We start from the raw sequence: 13,065 nt of genomic DNA on the forward strand, positions 1-13,065 counted from the left end.
TTTTAATGGTTTTTTTCAATGTAAGATGTATGAAATTAAGTTTGATATTCAGATCTCATGGCGGGTATTTCTGCTGCCTTTAAGTGACGTGGCAAGGACGCAAAAGCAGAAATAATGTTTGTGTTTAGTCATGCAGGAAAAGATAACAATCAGCCAACAGAGAACTTATAAAGTTCAACAAAGGAAATGCAATGCCCTGCACGGGGGAGGAAAAGCCCAATGCACCAGGACAGACTGGGGACAAAGTGGGTGGAAAGCAGCTTTGTGGGAAAGGCCCTGGGGATGCAGGTGGCCAGCACACACTGGCAGCTGTGTGGAAAAATACCTGGGCAGGGGACAGGAGAGACTCTTGGCTCAGTAGTGTCCAGTGATAGGATAGGGGGCTACAAAGAGAAATATGGAATTTTCTTTTCTTATTGCTGCAAAAGAGGTCAAACACTGGCCCAGGCTGCACAGAGTGGGTGTAGAGTTTCTGTCCTTGGATGCTCAATGCCCAGCTGGACACAACCCTGATGAACCTGCTCCTGCTGCAGGCGGGCCTGCATTGGGCAGGGAGGGTGGACTAAACAATCTGCAGAAGACCATTCCATCCTATGATTCAGTAATCTTTACTGAATACACATCTTAATCCTAACAGCTGCTCCCAAACCCCGAAGAATTAGCACATTACCATGGAAAACATAGAAAACATAGCAGAATGCATTCAATTGCAAACAATATATTTGTTACCCATCCTGTTTGCACACTGATATCTAATAAGCAGTTTATTCATGGTTGGATTTAAAACCACTCAGGTTGCTATATAAGTATCCTCAATCAGTGAATTTATTAGTAAAAGATGAAAGAGGCACTTGACAAAAAACTGTATTGACTCTTTGGAGAGTAAAATCACAAATTTCCTCTCATGAGGTGTTTGCCCTGTTTTGAATCCAAAGATATCTTTAAATGTACTAACTAGCTTTAATCCACAGCTAAAAATAAGTTTCTGAACTTTTCCTAAACTGGTTTAACTAGTTTTGGTCAGATTCTTATCTTTGAACAATAGTACCTCAAATTAGAAAAGAAACAAGCTTTAGCTGTTAGCTACTGCTCAGATGGAGGCAGGTTCTGAGCTTCTGTGGGACTGTTTCTTTCTCACTGTGTCCTGTACACCAGTAAATTCCAGTCTATATTACTGTGCCTGGAATGCACTGCAGCTTGAAGACAAGAGCAGTTAATGCTCATTGCATCACAAACGCATCCTTTATAACCCCCTTCTTTCCATGTGGCTCTTAGCCCCTACCAGTGTGAGCACAAATGAGATATTACAGGAGTCTGAGCTCATTGAACAGAACCAGCCTGTGCCCTTTCCTCTGGCAGCACAGAAAGTGACATTTCTCTTCACTAATCTTGTAATTAAACGGGTTGCCTTCAGCAAGGAGTTGAAGTGAGCATCCCTTCACAAGCAGCTAGACCGTGGTAAACACGTGCCTTGGTTTATGCAAAGCACTTCATGGTGCGTCCACAGGTGACTGAAACAAAGACTGCGGTTTGCATAAAACCTGCTCTGTTCCTGAGGTATACAGTGTATATACAGTGTATATACAGGTGAAGAGTGTATATATTTGTAAGAAGTGAAGAGAAACAGCGTTTCCATATGAAGGCTGGGCTCCTGTAGCATGGCTGTACATCCTGCTGATACTCGGTGGCTCGGGTCTGGCACTGGTCCTCTCACACTTCTGCTGGTGACACCTCTCAACTTCCAAAGCAAGGAGATTGGGGAACCTTGTCCAGGCAAGGGGTGCAAAATCAAACATTTCCATGAGCTGGTCAATAAAGGTCACAAAATTGTTACAAATGTTGGCCTTGCTTAAAATTGGAGAGATATAATGAAGCAATCTGGAAAGCTCCCAAAGGTTCCCGTGAATTAAGTAATTTGCTAGTACAGCTTAGAGAAGTGGATCAGTTTAAAGATAGAATCCAAACCTATTTCCTTTTTTTGTTGTTGTTGGGGTTTTTTTCCCTGACAGTGAGCATTTAAGTGTTTGTCTCAGTCTCATGGGTAACAAACCAAGATTTTGCCTTGCAAGCATTTGCAGTTATTTACCTATAGGTTTCCACAATCTTGTGTCACGCTATCTCTGTGCTGGGTAATAGAGTTTCAAATAGGGTTGGGCTGGGTTTGGTTTTTTTTGAATAATTTATTCAGCGTTCCCAGACTAGGCCACATTGGTGTTGATATCTTAGCTTTCCTGCAATGAAAAATTCACAATGCTACCTTGAATAACCAGTTTGGTAAGTTCTTTGAGAAGTAACCATATGTTACAAAATTAAAACACAAATGCATTATGGTACTGCGTCACTATGATGTTTTCCTGGTGATAAATAATTACGGAGGGATAAGTTAATTGTGACTTTAAAAGAGTAATCTTTTAAAAAAACTGATTTGCTTTATTATTATTAATATTAATATTATCTAACATTTCTACTGAGAGCATCAGTTAATCCACTGTTGCTGCATTATAATTTATCATTAATGGACCACAATGATCAGAGGATATGGTATTTATTAGAGACGACATTTAAACCCCCACCATTTTTTAGCTGTTTTCAAAAACCAGACTGGACAAACAACACTTGTTCCCACCCTGAAATACTGCTGGGATATTCCCCATGACTTCTGTTTGGTGTCACAGACACATCTTACAGAGCAACTTCTGAAAAATGTACCTAAATTTAACTGCTGTAGTAATCTGAGAACCTTTAATTTGCATATAGCAACTAGACATTTAGGGGTTTTTTTTAAGAGTTCATGTGTGCTGACTGCAATTCTGCATCTGTGCTGCAATGGAGTCCTCTTTTCATGGGAATCTGAAACAGAAAAGCCCCATCCTACTGTCTGTAGGGCTGCCTAACACACGTGAGGGTTTCAATACAACAAAAAAAAGGAACCCTTGGTGTGTAACAGGGTACAACAAAATGGTAAAACCTTTTGGCAGGACTTGGGAGATTCGGACTCAAACCTTTGCCTGCCCGAGCTGGCTTTCCTATATGGCTGAAGGATTGGGTGATGTCCCAGCTTCAGTGAGCCAGTGTTTTCCAAGACATAGTCTGTGAAAAACTGTCCACTAGACAGTTACGATATGGAGTTTACAGTTACGTGATTCTAAGTGCTCTGTCAAGAAGTAGCCAGGTGTAACTACTTTGTGGTGAACAAATCACGAGAACACACATCTAACAATAAGTGTAAAGTAATTGTTGAGCTGCTGTGGAAGATCTGAACAGAGCTCCCATTCTCATGGCTTGGGTCAAGCTCAAACCATTCTGAAAAACCAACCTGCCCTTGCACAAGCCAAGACTGTGCTTACAACAATTCTCATATAATGCCTTATTTGTACAGTAATCTGGATAGTACAGGTTGCACAAGTTTATATAGGGTGTTTCCTAACTTTTAAATGCCTCCTTTTTTTGTTCAGCTGATGCATGTCCATCTGTGCAATATTTAGTTGTGAAACCAATGGCAGTGGCAGGGCATGGCATCATGGCACCTGAGCACCAGGACATCACGTTGCACTGTTTGGAAAATAATGGTGAGGCAAGTGGAGCGCGGTGACTTTTGCACACAGATACGGCGTCCATCAATAGCAACTTGATGGTCTCAGAATTGAGCTCGGAGCTTTGGAGGTTGCAGCTGCAGTGCGGGGTTGGTGGCAGGGCCTGATGGTCCCAAAGGCCTCTTCCAGCCTTGGTGACTCCACAGCTCCGTGACTCTACGATCCTTTGCCATTGGCACGGGGTCGTGCCGTGTTTGCCCCGCGGGCTCAGGCTGCTCCGAGTGCCGCACTGGCCCGGTGGGTCCGTGCTGCGAGGGCCAGGCTCGCTTCTCCTGCAGCCTCAGCCGGCTGTGGAGCTTCGGAACCGGCTTTGGACCCGCGCTGGTTTGTGATGGCCGCATCCAGCCTTTGGGACACGGACACACGCAGGGACACCCAGGGACACCCGTGAACACTGCAGGGACACTGCTGGTCCCTCCTGGAGCGACCACTCTGCCCGTCACGGGCTGCGTGTCTGTGTGTGTGTGTGTCAGTGTGTCTGTCTGCCAAAGTGTGTTTCAGTGTGTGTTGGCAGTGTGTGTGTCTGTCAGTGTGCGTGTGTGTGTGTGTTTGCCAGTGTGTGTGTCTGTCATAGTGTGTCTGTCAGAGTGTGTGTTTCAGCGTGTGTGTGTGTGTTTGTCAGTGTGTGTGTCTGTCAGAGTGTGTTTCAGTGTGTTTCAGTGTGTGTTGGCAGTGTGTGTCAGTGTGTTTCAGTGTGTCTGCCAGAGCGTGTGTTTCAGTGTGTGTGTCTGTCAGTGTGTGTGTGTGTCAGTGTTTGTCAGTGTGTGTGCCTGTCAGTGTGTGTTTCACTGTGTGTGGCAGTGTGTGTTGGCAGTGTGTGGCAGTGTGTGTGGCAGTGTGTGTGTCTGTCAGTGTGTGTGTCAGTGTGTGTGTGTCAGTGTGTGTGTCAGTGTGTGTGTCTGTCAGTGTGTCTGTCAGTGTGTGTGTCAGTGTGTGTGTCTGTCAGTGTGTGTCAGTGTGTCTGTCAGTGTGTGTGTCTGTCAGTGTGTCTGTCAGTGTGTGTGTCAGTGTGTCTGTCAGTGTGTGTGTGTCAGTGTGTGTGTCAGTGTGTGTGTCAGTGTGTGTGTCTGTCAGTGTGTGTGTCAGTGTGTCTGTCAGTGTGTGTGTCTGTCAGTGTGTCTGTCAGTGTGTGTGTCAGTGTGTGGCAGTGTGTGTTGGCAGTGTGTGGCAGTGTGTGTGGCAGTGTGTGTGTCTGTCAGTGTGTGTGTCAGTGTGTGTGTGTCAGTGTGTGTGTCAGTGTGTGTGTCTGTCAGTGTGTCTGTCAGTGTGTGTGTCAGTGTGTGTGTCAGTGTGTGTGTCTGTCAGTGTGTGTGTCATTGTGTGTGTCTGTCAGTGTGTGTCAGTGTGTCTGTCAGTGTGTGTGTCTGTCAGTGTGTCTGTCAGTGTGTGTGTCAGTGTGTCTGTCAGTGTGTGTGTGTCAGTGTGTGTGTCAGTGTGTGTGTCAGTGTGTGTGTCTGTCAGTGTGTGTGTCAGTGTGTCTGTCAGTGTGTGCGTCTGTCAGTGTGTCTGTCAGTGTGTGTGTCAGTGTGTCTGTCAGTGTGTGTGTCTGTCAGCGTGTGTTTCAGTGTGTGTGTGTGTCAGTGTGTGTGTGTCAGTGTGTGTGTCAGTGTGTGTGTCTGTCAGTGTGTCAGTGTCGGTCAGTACGTGTGTCACTGTGTGTCTCAGTCCGTGTCAGCGTCTCGGTGTGTGTAGGTGTGAGGGGGGAGCGCGCGGCCCCCCGCGCGGCGCCGGGTGGGCGGGGCCTCAGAGCGCCCGCCAATCCGCGCCGCCTCCGTCCCGCGAGCGGCGGCGCGAGCGGCCAATGGGCGCGCGTGGAGCGCGCGCGCAGCGGCCAACGGGAGCGGCCGTGCGGGGCCGCCGTGCGGGACCCTCGGGGCGGCGAGCGCCGGGCGGGCAGAGCCGGGCCGGGCCGAGCCGCCCGCAGCAGGTACCGGCGCCCCGCGCCCGGCCGCGCCGGCCCGCCCGCGCACCGGGAGGGGGGCCGCGGGGAAGGGGCCCCACGGGGGAGGGGGCGGCCGCGCCTTTCTGGGAGGGAAGGATGGAGGGCGCCGGGGAGCTCCGGGGCGCGTCGCGGTGGCGGTCGGGCCGGCGGAGCGCGGCGGCCGCGGTCGATGCTCAGCGAAGCGCGGGGCGTGGGCGAGGCCGAAAGCCCCCGCTCCGCCCGCCTTGGGGCGCGGGCCCGGGTACCACCATCCCCCCCGGCGCTGGGCGGGCCTGCGGCGGCGCCCCGGCCCTGCCCGCCCGGCGGCTCCCCCGGGCACGGCCCCTGCCGCGCCGGCCGGCGCACGGAACGGGCTCGCCGGGAAGGCCACGGCTTCCCCTGCCGCCCGGAGGAGCCGGCGGGTGTGGGGAGAGCCGCGCTGGGCCGTGCCCGCAGCGGGTCCGTGGCTGGCAGCGCTCCTTGAGCGGCAGGAGCGCCCTTCCTCCGCCCGTGCCCTGCCCTGGGGCTCGCGGGCCTCGTGGAAAAGGAGCCGCGGGGGTGATCCAAGGGCTTCCCTGAGCGAAGAGTAAAGTGTGGCTGATTGCAGGGGTACAGTGCTTGGTAGCGAGAGTAGAAACCTTTAATTTCATTTAACCTACTTCAAGGCTTTAGCAAGTGAAACTCTTTTTTTCTTAATATTTTAATAACTCTTTCAGTAATAATTAAGAAGCGGAACATGTAGGAGTTTTACTATCTGTTACGTCCATCTTTACTGAAGCAGGCTAGAATTTCTTGATCCCCAACTTCCCCAATTTGTGTATCATGTCGGTGCTTCTTAACTGAGATACCATTATTTCAGCAGTTTGGAAATTACATACTAGGTACAGGGTAGATTTCTAGGATCTTCACCCTTCAGCTTCTCTACCCTGTTTTTCACCCTCCACTCACATATAGATGCCTTAAAATTCAGCCATTTCCCCATCAAAAACATAGAGATGGATAGGAAGGATTAATTTTATGGGTTATGTTTTTATGTTGTTGGTTTTTGTTTTTTTTTAACCTCTAAGTGATGCCAAGCTACAAAGTAATCACAAATCTAGATATCTAACTTTTTACTGCAAGCACTTGGTCTTTATTGCTGGACTGTAGGTATAGTGAAGCTTTACTAGACACAGTTTTAACAATGAAAGCACATTGGGGGAGTTGTTTCAAATGTGGCTCTTGGTTTTGGACGTGATAAATGTTTTTCTTCTTACACTTCCAGAATAACCCAGCCTGTCCACCCCTTAGTCATCTATAGCAGCTGATACTTGTGGATAAAATTTAACATCGAAGCAAAATTGTAACCATCCATACCACCTCTCTTAGCTCCTGAAAGGCCAAAGGAGCTGCTACTTAGTGAAGGGTTCTCTGTCATCTTCCTGTTTCTGAGTTCTAGCTCTTGGAGGAGCTCCCAGTTCCTCACAAGGGTTGCTGTTTCCGGTGCTTGGAGGGGGATGCACAACAAACTAAAATGTTATACTTCCGTTTGGAAGCATTCAGTGAGTGCCTGAGAAGGTCCTGGATGTTGTTGAGGACATAGTTGTTGCAATGGCTGCACTCTTGCTTGGCTTCTTCAGCCAGAAATTGTGTGTGTGTGTGTTTAGTTTTTTGTCACAAAATATTCAGTGTTGGAGGACGTTCGGTGTAATTTGCTTGTTACTTGTCTGCAGGAAGTAGAGCTGCTGGGTGGCGAGCTAAAAATTCTGAAAAGGAGCCAGAATCAGCAAAAATTGTGCTTGGCTGGTTTGGTGCGTTGTGTGGAGGACTTGCATTACGTAAACATTCAGTGTCTGGGCATGGTTAGTACCAACACGCACATCCGTGGAGTTTCTCCCTGCTGCTGATTCCAAGCCTTGCTTGGAATAAGTCTTCCAGCCCTGCTTTGTTTAGCCTTGACACTTGCACGGTTTGGAAGCTGCAAACTGTAGGGAATACCTAGTCTATCTGAATAGACTAGGTGTTCCCAAGGTTTTTTTTGTCTTCAGGGTGTCTCCAATGCAGGATGTGTAGTGAGCACTGTTCTTCTGTTGAGCTTTCTCCAGCAGTGGGGACGTCAGGGATGTACCCTGTCACTTTTTCCCCTGGGGGTGGGGACAAAGGCTGTGCTTTCAGCACATATTGGTGTGTGCACACTACCTCACGCCTTTCCGTGCCGTTGTTCAGCGAGATGTTTGTAAATTTGTAGAGCTCCTTGTGCAAGAGGCGTAATTGATAGATCTGAAGACATCCATTAGCATAAATAGGAATTAAGATTGGAGCTCTCGGCGTCTACACGATCAGTATCGGCCGTCCTGCCGAGTAAATAGCTCTTCTGAGCGGGAGGAGGGAGCCTGCCAACATCCTGTTTGGGAGACAGGTAGGCAATCTCTGGGTACAGTTTGCTTTGAGTATCTGTTTGAGTCACTTCTAACGATAAGAAAGTTGTGGAAATGGGCTTTTAATTTTATGGCGGTAGTTTGTTTGACATGTATTGGAAGAAAGGAAAGGTAAACCAGTGTGGGTTTTTTTTTTTTCTTTAGAAGGTGATTGTGTTTCAGATGCAACTTGGTAGGGCAGTTGTCAGATAAATGAGTAATTTTTAGGTTTCAAAACAATTATTGTGAATGCCTGCAGGAACGTAATAGAAGAGAAAATACCATTTTTAATTTAAGAAATTTGGGAGAGCATGGAAGGAGTCTGGAAGTGTTGATTCCTAGGACTTCAAATTCATCGTGTAATGTCTATTGTAAAATGTGATTCAAGCCTTCTATGTAATTTAAGATGTGAGAAGAATAAGAGCTGGGCTTTTTGTTCTTGATTAAGTATTCCAGTTGTAATTACTTTGTGAATAATAACTTTGAAGAGAGGATAATTGCAGGTGCCGTTTTTGGGTAGTTATCCTTGTCTTGTCTGATCAATGTGAAGAAGGTGAATCTGGGTTTTAATTACCAAGATTAAGGCGTTAAACCTGAAATTTAAAGTCAAGACTGAAAGTCTCTTATCAGTGCAAGTTGACAAACTGATGAGCACTTGAATATTGTGTGTTCCCCCACCCCCTTCCATTTACTTGATTTTTGGCTTTCCCCTCCCAGCAAAATGACAGTATCACAGTAGCAAGTGGAGCAATAATCCTGCTGCTGCTAAAGCTTTCCCTGGTGATAACCGGGTATCAGCAGGCCCGTGTGAAGGCTGAGGTGATGCCTTTTTTCCTGAGGCAGGGAATAACAACTGAGTGATGGAGAGTCAGCTGCGAGTGTGCTCTGCTCATTGTGTGGTAGATGTGTCCTTCAGACAGGTTCTCTTCGGGGTTAACTCAAGCAATGATTTATGCAAAGTAATAGCCATGATTTATGCAACTACCCTGATAAACGATGAGGCTTTATCTTGTAATCCTTTCATAACCAAAAGGGCAAGTGAGATTTCTAATGCAGATTTCTAACTAAATTAGAGAAAATGATCTGGACCTCAGCTTTTCTGTTCAGCAAATTTTGAATCTCTCTGTCTCTTGATTTCCTAGAACTTGTTTAAAATCTCCCTGCATGTGCATTAAACATATTTTCTTGTGAACTGGAGATGGAGTACAGTAAATGTTCTCATGTGGGATATGCTTTCCTGGAATAGCTTAATTTCTGACCTGATCTGTTCCTTCTGTGCAGTTTTGAGAAACGGGTTTAACTATACCAAAAGATACTTTTTTTTTTTTTTTTTCTTCAATGTGCACTTGATAACTAAGCTCAAACAGTAAATAATTTAGAAAAACGGCAACTTATCAACTTAAAACCTAATTATGAAGGGATAGTAAAAACCTTCTACTTAGTTTTAATTCAATTTCGGAGGAGGGACTGTAAAAGCAACATAGTTACAGCAAAGCAAGGGACTTCCCTAGTATGTACTTTGTGAACAGATTACTTACTAAGAAGTAATTACAAAGTCATCTGGTACAGAATCCCTTTGAGTAGAAGCACAAGTAAGTGGAAATCTGTAGTAGAGTCCAAACTTTGGCTGTGGGAAGGTATGTGAACACATGCTTAAGAAATATCTGTGTAACCACATGCGTTGAATAGCTCTGGTAAAGTTCTGCTGAGATCAACTCAGTGGTGGCCCACATTGAAATCAGGTTCTGCTCCATAAGACTAAAGGATTAAAAGAGATTAAATACTCCATGATTGTGAGCACTGCCCTCACTTCAGAGTATCTTATTTCACGAGGGTGTCTTCTTTAGTGAAGTAGTCGGTGAGTTGGGCTGAATTCTGCTAATAAGTTATTGAGTGGCCATGGGTTAGTTGGTCCCAATTCACCATCTTCCCAAAGCATTTGAGTGAATACTGAACTTGGGTTTTGTCATTGTCATCTAAAAGAAAGTGACAGAACTACTTTCATGTCTGGTATCAGTCTGGATTTTGGTATTAATGTGCTGTGGTGCTGTTAAATAGATCATATGTGGTATTAGCTGAGTTTCACCTAAAGCAGTTTAGTACTGCTCCTTACCTTGAATGCATGTGCTGCCAGAGGTAGTGATATATCCAGGAGGAATGTAGCTTGAGGAGCACACCCTCTAGGGCCAGTGTTCAGTATCTAGCATATTTCAGTGGTTAAGAATAGTGAGGAGTACTGTTTGAAAAGCAAGTCTGCTTTATTTTTGTACACAGAGCTATACACTTAGCTATGTAAACTTTCACCTAACTAGATTGGTTACTCGAACTGGTATTGTGTTTCATTAGATAAATGATTTAAAGAGGACAAATCTCTTCATTGGTAGTTGGGAAGTTTCTTTATAGTCTTCAATCCTGAAGATCTTTAACTAGTTTGAAATGCCTTGTTATTTTTCAGAAATTCTCTTAATTCACTGAGTGTCAGCCACAAGTTTGCCATAGAGTCCTGGTGCATTCTGGTGGCATTTATCCATGCTGCAGTTCTGACTTGGGCCTGGTACTTCAGACTGATTTCATTTTGTTGCATTTCATGTGTAGAGAATACAGTATTACCCTGAATCCATCCCCACTATTGTGTGCAAAGTGTGTAGTGAGACCCTTAAGGTCTGGCATATTACCAGGGCCAAGTCAAAGACTGGCTAGCTGATGTTGGATTAGTGGGCCCATTTTGATAATTCTTCAAAACTCAGTTGTTCTAATCAGTTTCCAAGCCTGCCAGTGTGTTTTCCAGCTCCCGGAGGTGCATTACATTTTCCTGGCTTACAGCTAGTAAAGAAAATGCACTTGCTGAGGGTAGATAAGAATGCTGATGAAATCTAAAACATGGATCAGCCTGTGTTTCTGCTAGTTGAGGGAAGAATCCCTAGTCTTTCACATGATTGGGAAGTTTGGAATAGGTGTGCTTTAAGGTTAACTTGCACCCAAAGCAGTTTACGGGCTCTACTCATCTTTTAAAGCCGTATCTTTCACAGATAAGGTTTCCCAATGGATATAACCTTGGACCACAAAGACAAACAGACTGTATCCTTTGCAGATATGCTGGCTAGGTGTTAGCCACACAGGGCAGGTCATTGGCCCTTGTGGTGCTTGAAAATGTGGGCATTCTGCTGATAGCATTCACTGATTTACTTTTGTGGAAACAAAGCACCGATGAAACGAGACATGACGATATGACATGACCCAGACTTGTCTTTCTGGCAGGAACCTTGTTTAGATGAGTTAAATATTACTTCCTTTGTTGCCTGAGTCTCTCCAATCTCTCCAGTTCCCAGAGATGTATTATTTTTGGCTTGCAATGGTGTCCTTGCAATGTGGCAATTGGAGATCTATATGAGGGACTTCCGTAATGTTTTTTGTGTGGGGGGTGTGTGTGTGGTGTTTAAACATACTTGGTGCACTCAGATTTGATGTCTGGATGAATTTCATCTTCTGAATATACATAAACAAAATGCTCATACCATTTTTTCTGATTTTTAGTCCTGCTAGTGCTAGGTTCAGTCTGTCAGAGGGAAGGGGAAAATTGATTTGTTGGGCTGTGTTTTTTGCAGAACTTTGAGGCTTGTTGCTGATATTTGAGAGGTTGGGAAAGGCACATTTTCTATTTCCTGTGAGCGATAATCTTGATAGGATTGAATTTGGAGCCTGCTGTTGACCTAATGTTCGTCAGTGATAAACTACAAGACAGAGCATTTAATCTCTAACAAGGACATGCATGCACACTCTCTAGTTGCTGGATTTAGCATTTAAACATTCAGTGGAGCTGCAGCTGGCTTTCCTGGCACTTGGAAAGCACATCTTTAAGCATCTTGATCTGTGTTTGGACAAATCTGGGAACTGATCATTTTCCTGTTAAAAACAGAATTGTCCTTGTTTTGAGAATCAGAGCCCTCTGAAGCTGTGAGTTAAATATTGCTGCGGTAGCTCTGGAGGCAAACAGAGCTGCTGTTGTTTGCTCCATAATAGCACTTGCTCAGCCTTGGACACGAGAATTTTTTACAAGATGGGGAATGTTGGCTAGGATCCTGGAGTGTTGGTTTGGTGGTGGTTTTTCTTGTTTTTTCCTGAAGTGCTTATGAACTCTTGATTTATCAGAGGACAGCACTTTTTACACAAGCGTATCTATGAAGTGTCGCCGTGGGCTTAGCCCTGAACCCGTGAATTCAGAAGGATCCCAGCAGCAGTTGCTCTGCAGCAGCTCCACGTGAGATTCCTCTAGCAAAGGCTCTTTATACCTTGTGGGTAATGTGGGAATTTTGATCATTTCTGTTCTAGAGCAGGAATTCTTTACAGAACTCTTAGTAAGCCTTTCAGCTGGCAGATTTCTTTATTCTAGACTTATTAGCTCAAAAAAGAGTCTGTGATACAGGGGTTTAGATATTGCACAGGGTGCATTAGACAGTTTTGTGTTTGGTAGGATTCTGTGTGTGTGTTTGAAGAGGTAGCTGTTAACAGATGATTGGATAACTGGTGACAATATGTATTGCTGGCTAACAGCTATTGTAAACGTACAAGATGTACTATAACTGGTAGATAAAGTGATTGCTGACACTTAACAGCCTTAAAATGTTAAATTTGATTTTGCTGTGGTGTCTTGCAAGGTAAATTTCTTTTTTTGCACCTGCACCAATTTATTATGTGTTGGAGACCAAACTGAATTTCTGGTAGGAACTACATGTATTTCTTGACCATTTTATTTAAAAACAGAATTATTAAATAGTTCTTCCCGCCCTAACAATTCTGTGGTTCTTCAGTAATCTGCTGCCACAAAAAACTTTAAAAAGTAACATATTATACCTGTGAGGTAAGACCCTTCTTAGTTTGAGATGAGGAGTTGCCAGCTATGCTAACTGGCATGGGGAGATGCATTCTTGGAGAAGGCAGGGAAAAGTAGGTGGAGAATGGGAACATTCTTTCCTTTCCCTGTGCTTGAGATAACCTTTCTTTCTAGCAGAGCAAAGCATGAGCTGCTGGTTTCAGGCTGTGATGGTTCACACCTAAATTCCATACATGTTTTTTACCCTTTAAAACCAATTTGGTGCTTTTAGGCAGTTCCCTCACAATCCCTGTGTTTGTACTGTAATGTTGACAGCAATGTGTA

The 13,065-nt window shown here is 45.1% G+C and overlaps 1 protein-coding gene across 1 annotated transcript in view; it reads left to right on the forward strand.

Annotated features, from left to right (window-relative positions):
* Positions 1–5,435: 5,435 nt before the first annotated feature.
* The window catches only part of FAR1 (fatty acyl-CoA reductase 1), a 37,180-nt gene continuing 29,550 nt past the window's right edge, over positions 5,436–13,065 (forward strand). The window contains exon 1 of the mRNA XM_066320584.1: positions 5,436–5,520. The gene's annotated coding sequence lies outside the window, so the exon portion shown is untranslated. The remainder of the gene's footprint in view (positions 5,521–13,065) is intronic.

This window comes from Sylvia atricapilla, chromosome 6, assembly GCF_009819655.1.
Source record: "Sylvia atricapilla isolate bSylAtr1 chromosome 6, bSylAtr1.pri, whole genome shotgun sequence".
In the NCBI taxonomy this organism is placed as follows: domain Eukaryota; kingdom Metazoa; phylum Chordata; class Aves; order Passeriformes; family Sylviidae; genus Sylvia; species Sylvia atricapilla.